Below are 14,381 nucleotides of genomic sequence, written 5' to 3' on the forward strand. Positions count from 1 at the left end.
ACATATGGAATCATGTAGTAACCAAAAAAGTGTTAAACAAATCTAAATATATTTTATATTCTTCAAAGTAGCCACCCTTTGCCTTGATGATAATCTTTACACGCTCATGGCATTCTCTCATCCAGCTTTACATGCAGAAATCATCCGTTCACCTACTCTGCGTCTCACAAAGACATGGCGGATGGAACCAAAAACCTCAAATTTGGATTCATCAGACCAAAGGACATATTTCCACTGGTTTAATGTCCATTGCTCGCGTTTCTTGGCCCAAGCAAGTCTCTTTTTTGTTGTTGGTGTCCTTTAGTAGTGGTTTCTTTGCAGCAATTCAACCATGAAGGCCTGATTCACACAGTCTCCTCTGAACAGTTGATGTTGAGATGTGTCTGTTACCTGAACTCTGTGAAGCATTTATTTGGGCTGCAATTTCTAAGGCTGATAAATCTAATGAACTTATCCTCTGCAGCAGAGGTAACTCTGGGTCTTCCTTTCCTGTGACGGTACTCATGAGAGACAGTTTCATCATAGCGCTTGATGGTTTTTGCGACTGCACTTGAAGAACTTTCAAAGTTATTCACATTTTCCGAATTGACTGACCATGTCTTAAAGTAATGATGGACTGTCGTTTCTCTTTGCTTATTTAAGCTGTTCTTGCCATAATATGGACTCAGCCCTATTTGGTACAGGACAATCTTCTGTATACCACCCCAACTTTGTCAAGACACAACTGATTGGCTCAAACACATTAAGAATAAAATAAATTACAAAAATGTACTTTTAACAAGGCACACCTGTTGATTGAAATGCATTCCAGGTGACTACCTCATGAAGCTGGTTGAGAGAATGCCAAGAGTGTGCAAAGCTGTCATCAAGGCAACGGGTGGCACCTTTGAAGAATCTCAAATAGAAAATATATTTTGATTTGTTAAAAACTGATTCCATGTGTTATTTCAAAGTTTTGATGTCTTCACTATTATTTTACAATGTAGAAAACAGTAAAAATAAAGAAAACCCTTGAATGAGTAGGTGTGTCTAAACATCTTACTGTATATATACAGTATATATATACACTGCTCAAAAAAATAAAGGGAACACTTAAACAACACAATGTAACTCCAAGTCAATCACACTTCTGTGAAATCAAACTGTCCACTTAGGAAGCAACACTGATTGACAATAAATTTCACATGCTGTTGAGCAAATGGTATAGACAACAGGTGGAAATTATAGGCAATTAGCAAGACACCCCCAATAAAGGAGTGGTTCTGCAGGTGGTGACCACAGACCACTTCTCAGTTCCTATGCTTCCTGGCTGATGTTTTGGTCACTTTTGAATGCTGGCGGTGCTTTCACTCTAGTGGTAGCATGAGACGGAGTCTACAACCCACACAAGTGGCTCAGGTAGTGCAGCTCATCCAGGATGGCACATCAATGCGAGCTGTGGCAAGAAGGTTTGCTGTGTCTGTCAGCGTAGTGTCCAGAGCATGGAGGCGCTACCAGGAGACAGGCCAGTACATCAGGAGACGTGGAGTAGGCCGTAGGAGGGCAACAACCCAGCAGCAGGACCGCTACCTCCGCCTTTGTGCAAGGAGGAGCAGGAGGAGCACTGCCAGAGCCCTGCAAAATGACCTCCAGCAGGCCACAAATGTGCATGTGTCTGCTCAAACGGTCAGAAACAGACTCCATGAGGGTGGTATGAGGGCCCGACGTCCACAGGTGGGGGTTGTGCTTACAGCCCAACACCGTGCAGGACGTTTGGCATTTGCCAGAGAACACCAAGATTGGCAAATTCGCCACTGGCGCCCTGTGCTCTTCACAGATGAAAGCAGGTTAACACTGAGCACATGTGACAGACGTGACAGAGTCTGGAGACGCCGTGGAGAACGTTCTGCTGCCTGCAACATCCTCCAGCATGACCGGTTTGGCGGTGGGTCAGTCATGGTGTGGGGTGGCATTTCTTTGGGGGGCCGCACAGCCCTCCATGTGCTCGTCAGAGGTAGCCTGACTGCCATTAGGTACCGAGATGAGATCCTCAGACCCCTTGTGAGACCATATGCTGGTGCGGTTGGCCCTGGGTTCCTCCTAATGCAAGACAATGCTAGACCTCATGTGGCTGGAGTGTGTCAGCAGTTCCTGCAAGAGGAAGGCATTGATGCTATGGACTGGCCCGCCCGTTCCCCAGACCTGAATCCAATTGAGCACATCTGGGACATCATGTCTCGCTCCATCCACCAACGCCACGTTGCACCACAGACTGTCCAGGAGTTGGCGGATGCTTTAGTCCAGGTCTGGGAGGAGATCCCTCAGGAGACCATCCGCCACCTCATCAGGAGCATGCCCAGGCGTTGTAGGGAGGTCATACAGGCACGTGGAGGCCACACACACTACTGAGCCTCATTTTGACTTGTTTTAAGGACATTACATCAAAGTTGGATCAGCCTGTAGTGTGGTTTTCCACTTTCATTTTGAGTGTGACTCCAAATCCAGACCTCCATGGGTTGATAAATTTGATTTCCATTGATAATTTTTGTGTGATTTTGTTGTCAGCACATTCAACTATGTAAAGAAAAAAGTATTTAATAAGAATATTTCATTCATTCAGATCTAGGATGTGTTATTTTAGTGTTCCCTTTATTTTTTTGAGCAGTGTATTTTTTTTTTTTACAAGAAAATACATTTCGGCCCAGTGTCACTTTGCACTTAGCTAGTAGCAACAAAAGAAATGTCTTAAGTCATCTGATACTTGACGTAACAGACTACCATACACATGTTTCTCATCAGAAGAAAGAATCCAATTGACTTAAAGGCCCAGTGCAGTCAAAAACGTGATTATCCTTTGTTTTATATATATTTCCACACTATGTGGTTGGAATAATACTGTGAAAATTATGATAATGCCTTTTTATAGTAAGAGCTATTTGAAAAGACTGCCTGAAATTTCACAGTTTTGGTGGGATGGAGTTTTGGCCTGCCTGGTGACATCACCAGGCAGTAAATTAGTTAATAGACCAATAATAACGAGTTCCAAACCTCTATGCCAATAACAAATAGCTAGTTTGAAGTTTTCCCCTCTCAACCCAGTCCGAGCAACATTCTTGCTTGAGGAATTGCTCTTTGCTAAGAAGCTTTTTTATTTTAAAACAATCACTGTAAGGTACTTGATTGTGACCCAGAAATAATTTGATAGTGAGATAAAAACAGCTGCATTGGACTTCTAAATTGCCTCTGTGTCAGGAAGACCTCGCTAGTGGAATATGCTATCCCCACATATAAACAGCAGGCTTCAGATACGAATGTTATCCCCACATTTCTCTTGCATTACCATGTTGGCACAAATCCACTGAATATATGAATTTGTGCATAACAAATGGTTTGTCCCGAAAATCAGTCTTCTCACGTCAGAAAGGACTAATATGTCCACTATATTACAGACTAATATGACCCCTCTATGGAAAGATGAGACTCTCACAAACACAAAGATATTTTCCGTTTTGCTTTCCAAGCCCTTTGGGACTTGTCTGAAGTCGGTACCGCCGATGTGCCAACTTCTGTCTGTAGTGTCCGAACCGCTTGGACTACAAATTAATATGATCCAACTATGTAAAGGGGACACTCTAACAAATACAATGGTGTCACAGGACTCATTTGATAGTAACCCAGTATTGGTTTAAAAAATAATTGGGAGTATGTAAGTAGTTTTGTGCCAAAAGCAAAGGGGTTAAATATGTGTCCATAAAACTTAAATATTTCCTGAGCTTTTGTAACGTTCTTCGTCGGGCAAAAGAGTGGAGGACCAAGATGCAGCGTGGTGAGTATTCATTTTAATAGGAATACTTAAAACTTCTTTGGGATAGGGGGCGCTATTTTCACTTTGGGAAAAAATCGTGCCCAATTTAAACGGCCTCGAACTCAATTTTTGCTCGTACAATATGCATATTATTATTATTATTGGAAAGAAAACACTCTCTAGTTTCTAAAACCGTTTGAATTATATCTGTGAGTAAAACATAACTCATTTTGCAGCAAACTTCCTGTAAGGAAGTGAAAAATCTGAAATCGAGGCTCTGTTCCAGGGCCTTCCTATTAATTTGCCTGAAATCTATGGATCTACATGCACTGCATACGCCTTCCACTAGATGTCAACAGGCAGTGAGAGGTGGAATGGGGTGTCTAGCTTGATCTGAGGCCGAACAAGAGCTTTTGGAATGACGTGTCTGGAATTTTCATTGTCTTGGAAGGCGCGAGAAGGAACCCAAGATTGCGTTCTGAAAAGCTTTCGGTATAGACGTTAGATATCTCCGGCTCTGATTTTATTTGATATATGTGATAAAAACATCATAAAGTAGTTATTTTAAACCGAGTTATATCAGTTTATTGAACATTTAATTGCGATTTTCTGAATTTTCTTTTCTTTGCGTCATGTGAAGTTGGGCACGTTTGCGCCACATGGCTAGCTTTGGTTGCTAATTCGACAGGAGAAGAGGACATTCTACAACCAAACAACGATTATTCTGGACAAAGGACCCCTTGTACAACATTCTGATGGAAGCTCATCAAAAGTAGGAACCATTTATGATGTTATTTCGTATTTCTATTGAAAATGTTTAGTCATATTTTCCGCCCTTATTTTGGGCGCTGTCTCGCTATAACGTAAGCTGTATGTCGTACTAAAGTTATTTTAAAAAATCTAACACAGCGGTTGCATTAAGAACTAGTGTATCTTTCATTTGCTGTACAACATGTATTTTTTAGTAAAGTTTATGATGAGTTATTTGATTAGATTAGGTGACTGTCCATGATTTCTCCGGACAATTTTGTGCATTTTGACTACGTATTCACATTGTAAAACCACGATTTGTACCGCTAAATATGCACATTTTCGAACAAAACATATATGTATTGTGTAATATGATGTTATAGGACTGTCATCTGATGAAGTTTGTCAAGGTTAGTGAATAAATTTATATCTTTTGCTGTTTTTTTGCGATCGCTACCTTTGCGGTGAATGAATGCGGTTGTGTGGTTGGCTATTGTAGTAAGCTTATATAATGCTATATTGTGTTTTCGCTGTAAAACACTTAAAAAATCTGAAATATTGGCTGGATTCACAAGATGTTTGTCTTTCATTTGCTGTAACCATGTATTTTTCATAAATGTTTTATGATGAGTATTTAGGTATTTCACGTTGCTCTCTGTAGTTATTCTAGCTGCTTTGGTGATATTTGTGATTGTAGCTGCAATGTAAAACTATGATTTATACCTGAAATATGCACATTTTTCGAACAAAACATAGATTTATTGTATAACATGTTATAAGCCTGTCATCTGATGAAGTTGTTTCTTGGTTAGTGACTAATTCTATCTCTATTTGGGGGTTTTGTGCAAGCTACCTGTGCTGTGAAAGAAATGTCTGTGCTTTTTTGTATTTGGTGGTGAGCTAACATAAATATACGTGGTGTTTTCGCTGTAAAACATTTAAAAAATCGGACATGTTGGCTGGATTCACAAGATGTTTATCTTTAATTTGCTGTATTGGACTTGTTAATGTGTGAAAGTTAAATATTTCCCAAAAATATTTTTTTGAATTTCGCGCGCTGCCTTTTCAGTGGAATGTGGGGGGGTTAAACAACGAACAAAAACAATAAACCGACAAACGAACGAAAACGTAACAGTCCCGTATGGTGAACACAAACACAGGAACAGGAACAATCACCCACAACACAAAACAGGCTACCTAAATATGGTTCCCAATCAGAGACAACGACTAACACCTGCCTCTGATTGAGAACCATATCAGGCCAAACACATAGAAACAGACAAACTAGACATACAACATAGAATGCCCACTCATATCACACCCTGACCAAACAAAACATAGAAACAAACAACGCAAACTATGATCAGGGCGTGACAGCTTTCATATACAGTATCTCCTAGATATAGGACAGACATTTCAAAACCTTATTCCTTATGATACATTTTTTGACTGTCTGTTTTGCCATTTATGAATGTGTTATTCAATGCGTTTCTATGGGCTATAGTAGTAAAGTTCAAATTCAATATTTTATCAAAAACATTTACGTAGCAACACCATAACCACTTCCTCAAAATAGTAAATAGCTTAATAGTCTGAAATAATCTAAGATAAATCAAGAAATCTGTAATTAATTAAGACGTTTTTGCGGAGGAAGTCAGTCGCACAATGTTACATCTAACTAAGGTGTTGGGTGCAATATTTCTCAAGTAAAAAAATTTGATTGAAAAACTAGTCAGTGCACTGCATACAGTCTATCAATTCGGGAAGGTCTGGTTGCGTGCGCAGGACTGATTTATGAGAACATAACATGTCTACAACTTCATCATCTACAAACTGTCAAACTATTGTAAAATAAAGCACAAGCTACATGCTGTTTATCAGTGTCGAAAGTGTTATCTGGCTCAATGTTAACTATGTGTTTGTCAATAAAGCTAGAAAGTAGTAACTAGCAGGCACATGGAGCAGCCAGGGCACAAAAAGCTTATCAAGTCACTGGCGAGTGGCGACGTGCGTGCTTCTGTGCCGTTTAGTTTTTTTATAACTTTCTCACTATCTGTTACCAGAGTGCGTCTGTCTGGCAGTGTTTCACAGGGAATCATGTTCTCACTATCTGTTACCAGAGTGTGTCTGTCTGGCAGTGTTTCATAGGGAATCATGTTCTCACTATCTGTTACCAGAGTGCGTCTGTCTGGCAGTGTTTCATAGGGAATCACGTTCTCACTATCTGTTACCAGAGTGCGTCTGTCTGGCAGTGTTTCATAGGGAATCACGTTCTCACTATCTGTTACCAGAGTGCGTCTGTCTGGCAGTGTTTCATAGGGAATCACGTTCTCACTATCTGTTACCAGAGTGCGTCTGTCTGGCAGTGTTTCATAGGGAATCACGTTCTCACTATCTGTTACCAGAGTGCGTCTGTCTGGCAGTGTTTCATAGGGAATCACGTTCTCACTATCTGTTACCAGAGTGCGTCTGTCTGGCAGTGTTTCATAGGGAATCACGTTCTCACTATCTGTTACCAGAGTGCGTCTGTCTGGCAGTGTTTCATAGGGAATCACGTTCTCACTATCTGTTACCAGAGTGCGTCTGTCTGGCAGTGTTTCATAGGGAATCACGTTCTCACTATCTGTTACCAGAGTGCGTCTGTCTGGCAGTGTTTCATAGGGAATCACGTTCTCACTATCTGTTACCAGAGTGCGTCTGTCTGGCAGTGTTTCATAGGGAATCACGTTCTCACTATCTGTTACCAGAGTGCGTCTGTCTGGCAGTGTTTCATAGGGAATCACGTTCTCACTATCTGTTACCAGAGTGCGTCTGTCTGGCAGTGTTTCATAGGGAATCACGTTCTCACTATCTGTTACCAGAGTGCGTCTGTCTGGCAGTGTTTCATAGGGAATCACGTTCTCACTATCTGTTACCAGAGTGCGTCTGTCTGGCAGTGTTTCATAGGGAATCACGTTCTCACTATCTGTTACCAGAGTGCGTCTGTCTGGCAGTGTTTCATAGGGAATCACGTTCTCACTATCTGTTACCAGAGTGCGTCTGTCTGGCAGTGTTTCATAGGGAATCACGTTCTCACTATCTGTTACCAGAGTGCGTCTGTCTGGCAGTGTTTCATAGGGAATCACGTTCTCACTATCTGTTACCAGAGTGCGTCTGTCTGGCAGTGTTTCATAGGGAATCACGTTCTCACTATCTGTTACCAGAGTGCGTCTGTCTGGCAGTGTTTCATAGGGAATCACGTTCTCACTATCTGTTACCAGAGTGCGTCTGTCTGGCAGTGTTTCATAGGGAATCACGTTCTCACTATCTGTTACCAGAGTGCGTCTGTCTGGCAGTGTTTCATAGGGAATCACGTTCTCACTATCTGTTACCAGAGTGCGTCTGTCTGGCAGTGTTTCATAGGGAATCACGTTCTCACTATCTGTTACCAGAGTGCGTCTGTCTGGCAGTGTTTCATAGGGAATCACGTTCTCACTATCTGTTACCAGAGTGCGTCTGTCTGGCAGTGTTTCATAGGGAATCACGTTCTCACTATCTGTTACCAGAGTGCGTCTGTCTGGCAGTGTTTCATAGGGAATCATGTTACAAAACAGGTCGTGAGAGGACACAAGATGCCCGTGAATGGGTTTGAAACATTGATAAGTTGCAGTTGGGATACAAGTGCGCTCTGATCGTCTCAATTCAAATTTTGCCCCAAAGTGTCAGACTCGAGTGATTGACAATATTAAACACATCAGCTAGTGGCCACTCCATAAAGGCCTTAGGGCCAAGAGTTATTTCAACATAACATTGTCCGACATGTTGTCTTATGTAAAAATGTCTGAGGTACTGCGTAATGGGCAGGTCTGTTTCCATAGAGATCCTATTAAATTACTTTTAAATTATATCTAAACCGGCTGGCTAGCTAGCTAATTAACTAACAAAGTGTCACGTCCGTCGTATGGAGGAAGAGAGGAGGACCAAGGCGCAGCGTAATAGTAATACATTCTTCTGTTTATTTACCGAAAACGAAGAACACTTAACAAACTATACAAAACAACAAACGAACGTAAAGCTATATACGAAAAGTGCAGACACAGGCAACTTACACATAGACAATAACCCACGAAATCCCTAAAGAATATGGCTGCCTAAATATAGTAGACAATGATAAACAGCTGCCTCTAATTGAGAACCAATCTAGGCAACCATAGACATACAAACACCTAGACTAGAAAACACCCCATAAACATAGAAAACACCCCATGACAAGACAAAACACATAAATCCCCCATGTCACACCCTGACCAAACCAAAATAATAAAGAAAACAAAGATAACTAAGGCCAGGGCGTGACAGTACGTACCCCCCCCCCCCCCCACCCCAAGGTGCGGACTCCGGCCGCAAAACCTGACACAGAAGGGGAGGGTCCGGGTGGGCCTTCTTACGGCGGCGGCTCGGGTGCGGGACGTGGACCCCACTCCACCATAGTCATTACCCGCTTTGGTGGCGCCTCTGGAGCGGGGACCCTCGCAGCGGGTCCCGGACTGAAGACCATTGTAGAGAGCGCCACTGGACGGAGGGGCGCCTCTGGACTGAGGGGCGCCTCTGGACTGAGGGGCAGCTCCGGACTGAGGGGCAGCTCCGGACTGAGGGGCAGCTCCGGACTGAAAGGCAGCTCCGGACTGAAAGGCAGCTCCGGACTGAGGGGCAGCTCCGGACTGAGGGGCAGCTCCGGACTGAGGGGCAGCTCCGGACTGAGGGGCAGCTCCGGACTGAGGGGCAGCTCCGGACTGAGGGGCAGCTCCGGACTGAGGGGCAGCTCCGGACTGACGGGCAGCTCCGGACTGACGGGCAGCTCCGGACTGACGGGCAGCTCCGGACTGACGGGCAGCTCCGGACTGAGGGGTAACTCCGGACTGAGGGGTAACTCAGGACTGAGGGGTGGCTCAGGACTGAGGGGCGGCTCCGGACTGGCGGGCGGCTCCGGACTGGCGGGCGGCTCCGGCAGCTCCGGACTGGCGGGCAGCTCCGGACTGGCGGGCAGCTCCGGACTGGCGGGCGGCTCTGGCGGCTCCGGACTGGCGGGCGGCTCTGGCGGCTCCTGACTGGCGGGCGGCTCTGGCGGCTCCTGACTGGCGGGCGGCTCTGGCGGCTCCTGACTGGCGGGCGGCTCTGGCGGCTCCTGACTGACGGACGGCTCTGGCGGCTCCTGACAGACGGACGGCTCTGGCGGCTCAGGACAGACGGGCGGCTCTGGCGGCTCAGGACAGACGGGCGGCTCAGGCGGCGCTGGACAGATGGGCGGCTCAGGCGGCGCTGGACAGACGGGCGGCGCTGGACAGATGGGCGGCTCAGGACAGACGGGCAGCTCAGGCGGCGCTGTACAGACGGGAGCAGGAACAGGGCATACTGGACCCTGGAGGCGCACAGTAGGCCTGGTGCGTGGTGCCGGAACTGGTGGTACCAGGCTGGGAACACGCAACTCAAGGCTAGTGCGGGGAGCAGGAACAGGGCATACTGGACCCTGGAGGTGCACAGTAGGCCTGGTGCGTGGTGCCGGAACTGGTGGTACCGGGCTGGGGACACGCACCTCAAGGCGAGTGCGGGGAGAAGGAACAGGGCATACTGGACTGCCGAGGCGCACTATAAGCCTGGTGCGTGGTGCCGGGCTGGGGACACGCACCTCAAGGCGAGTGCGAGGAGCAGGGACAGGGAGTACTGGACCCTGGAGACGCACTGGATGCCTGGTGCGTGAAACCGGCACTGGTGGTACCGGGCTGAGGACACGCACCTCCGGGCGAGTGCGGGGAGGAGAAACAGGGCGTACAGGGCTCTGGAGACGCACAGGAAGCCTGCTGCGTGGTGTTGGCACTGGTGGTACTGGGCTGGGGACACGTACCTCAAGGCGAGTGCGGGGTGCTGGAACTGGAGGCCTGGTTCGTGGCGCCGGCACCGGAGAACTGGTGCGAGGGGCTGCCACAGGAGAGCTGGTGTGTGGGGCTGCCACAGGAGGTGCAGGACTAGGGAGGCGCACAGGAGGCCTGGTGCGTGGGACTGGCACTGTCATTACCAGACGGTTAGCACGCACCTCAGGACGAGTATGGAGAGCTGACTCAGGAAACATCAAATCCCGGACACGCTCCGTCGGGCGGATGTCGTGCCTCATGCACCAACACAGCAACTCCCTCATTTCACTCTCCTCCAATTTCCCCATTAATTCCTTCACAGTCTCTTCTTCACTCCCCTTGCTCACCTCCAATTCCACCCCGACTGGCTCTGGTTCCATATTCGGCTCCTCACGGTAAGCACGGGAAGTTGGCGCAGGTCTCCTACCTGAACTCGCCACACCCCCGTGTGCCCCCTCCCAATACATTTTTGGGGCTGCCTCTCAGGCTTCCAGCCGCGCTGCCGAGCTAGCTCCTCATAATGCCGGTTGTGGTGGGTTATTCTGTCACGTTCGTCGTATGGAGGAAGAGAGGAGGACCAAGGCGCAGCGTGATAGTAATACATTCTTCTATTTATTTACCGAAAACGAAGAACACTTGACAAACTATACAAAACAACAAACAAACGTGAACCTATATACGAAAAGTGCAGACACAGGCAACTTACACATAGACAATAACCCACGAAATCCCTAAAGAATATGGCTGCCTAAATATGGTTCCCAATCAGAGACAATGATAAACAGCTGCCTCTAATTGAGAACCAATCTAGGCAACCATAGACATACAAACACCTAGACTAGATAAACACCGCATAAACATACAAAACCCCTAGACAAGCCAAAACACATAAATCCCCCATGTCACACCCTGACCTAACCAAAATAATAAAGAAAACAAAGATAACTAAGGCCAGGGCGTGACACAAAGATAACTGCATATAAATTATTCAAATTCATTGTTTTTCAGTTTTGGGAGTAGTGAACTAACTAGTTACATGTAGTTCAACTGGTCATTTAATTACATTTTGCAGTAGCTTGGTGTTTGAAGTAAATTCAAATCATGGTAGTGTTCATTAGTTAATTACTTGTTTTGCCATGTAGTGCAGTGATGTATCTAAAAATAAAGTAAAATATGGGTGAAGTAGGCAGTCATTTCCTTTCTTTTTTGGCATTGGACCTGCTTAATTCTCACTTCATGTGTTTAATAGGCTAAATCCCACATTCTGTTAACATCTGACTGCAGGGTAATCTATTCTTGCAATTTGTAGTCTGACATTTCAGATAAAGATATTTTAGTAGTTTGTAATTAACAATTTTTGTTCCAAGTAACTTTAGTTGAAGCTGCAAAATTTAACTTTTTGTTCAACATGACAAAATTCACATAGGAATGTGAGTTATAGATCTGTCATTCTAAAAGCAAGTCTAAGAAGCGGTATACCTGTTTTATGTGCATTATTTCTATGCTTCCCATTGTTAAGTTTTGTTTTTTTCGGTTTGGTACACCAGCTTCAAACAGCTGAAAATACAACATCTTTGGTTTTAGAAAAGATATTTCACAGCGGTTTAGATGGTACAATGATTCTCTACAACAGGGGTGTCAAACTCATTCCACGGACACTCCAGACATTCCAGACACTCCAGATGCTCAGCCCTTTGTTGAATGAGTTTGACACGTGCTCTAAACTAGACTTGCTTGTTTTGTCACAAACTGAAATTAGGCCAACTAAATTTCTTAGAATTTTACCAATGAATTTTACCAAAACAACTACCCACAAAACACAGGTGGGAAAAGGCTACCTTAGTATGGTTCTCATCAATCAGAGACAACGATAGACAGCTGCCTCTGATTGAGAACCACACCCGGCCAAACACACAGAAATAGAAAACATAGAACACAAAACATAGAATGCCCACCCCAACTCACTTCCTGACCAAACCAAAATAGAGACATAAAAAGGATCTCTAAGGTCAGGGCGTGACAGTGCATCTTTCAGAAAACTCTATATTTCTTAAAGGTGTCTTTAGTGTAGCTTAACTTCTTCCAGTGTGAAGTAATTGGTAGCTTGGTAAAATATATTTTCAGAGTCGCTTCCCCAACACTGATTATTTTACACAATATCTTTGCCAATATCTGGCAATCATTGGTTAACCATCTCCCTGACCAAAATGTCTGACCTTTTATCCCATCATAAGAAGATTTATGACCAAACTAGTGTTCTAATTCCTAATTCTATGTCTGTCTCACTGTCTGGAAGTTCTGGCTGCTATGATTGGATAGAGTGAGCTCAGTTGATAGAGAGCAATCAGCACAGCTGCTTCTCTCGTGTTAGTGGGCACTGGGCAAGTGGCCATGATTGTAATCCAAACCCAACTCTCCAGTAGGCTAAGTCGTTACGAACTCACTTACAAAACACAGTTTTGGACGAGACTGACTTTATGACAAAAATTATCCTATTTACACTTTGTGGCACATTTTCACACTAAAATTCATGTTTCTGACTCATATCGATGCGACATATCTGTAGGCCGTTTAAAATTGGGGAAGTTGATTCTAAGGTAGCCTAGGCAGCGATACACTATGTACTGGGCACAGATGTAAATTCAACGTCTATTCCATGTTGGTTCAAAGTAAATTAATTGAAATGACGTGGAAACAACTAGTGTGTTCCCAGTGGTTATCGGCTGCCAAGGCAAGTTCTAAGGGGAAGTTGACCTTTAAAATCAGATTTTAAACATAAACTTAACCACACAGCTAGACATATGCGTAACCCTAACCTTAAATGAATACCAAAAAGCACATTTTCGTTTGCATACATACAATTTCATGACTTTGTGGCTGTGGTATCTAGTGACAATTGCGTTCCCTCGCGGCAAGGCACCCCGGCGCCCTGGAGAAAAAGGAAGTGAAAAAGGTAGCCTAAAAATATATATTTTTTTTTACTAAGAAATCAACTCAAATTATTCAAAGGTAAGGAAGATATCGACAATAACGTTACTGTAATGATCTACAGGGGATATGGCAGAGACTGACATATTAGTAGCTATGTTGCCAAATTGCGGCAAACGGCATTTGCAAAATCAATGTGACATGTAGGCTAATCAACTAGGTCTACGGTAGCCTAGGCAGCCAATAGTGGGCACTAGATCTGCACTGTTGTATAGGTTTGATGTCATTTCCCGGTAATACACTCATGTCCCCCGTGCACTGGCTCATACATAAACCGTAACTACATTCAGGCTGCAAGGCACATTTTCCCTCCTTAGCCACCTTTTAAATGGCGAGCTGCCGAAAATAAAAACAGGAAAATCCGAAAACGGTGGTGGAAATCTTTAATTTATTAAGACAGTACACATTTTTCCCCTTTTCTCGCCTACTAAAGCTAGTTATGAAGGACAATTATGCCTTTTCGGCCTGAGTGGAGGATGCTTTATTTACCAGCCGGTCCACGGGGGACACGTGTGTATTACCAGAAATCAGTGTTGCCAACTCCTCAGTAAGGACAGTAGCTATTGGCTGTCCTAAAAGTCGCTAAATGACGTCATTACCTAATTTGCATAATCGACCATGTCCATGTAATTATGATGGACGCTGTAGGAGAGAGGAATAACATTGTGGGAGAGACAAAAAGTGAGTAAAAAACACCGTAAATATGTTTAGAACTACAAATTAACTTCTGTCGATTCTTGTTTTTTTTTATGTCACAATTCCAACCCTCCTTTATCCGAGCTTGGGACCGGCAAAAGTGACCCAAAAGAGACACTCTGGCGGAGTTACTTCGTATTTTTATATTTTATATTTTTACATTTACATCCCGCCCTGAATGTAAACCAGGGCAGGATCAGCCAGCGGCAGCTTCCCGCATGCGCGATTCATTTTGCAGTCTGGACTCGGAGGGGTGAACATCTACTGCTCTGACT

Source organism: Salvelinus alpinus, chromosome 22 (assembly GCF_045679555.1).
Source record: "Salvelinus alpinus chromosome 22, SLU_Salpinus.1, whole genome shotgun sequence".
Taxonomy (NCBI): Eukaryota; Metazoa; Chordata; class Actinopteri; order Salmoniformes; family Salmonidae; genus Salvelinus; species Salvelinus alpinus.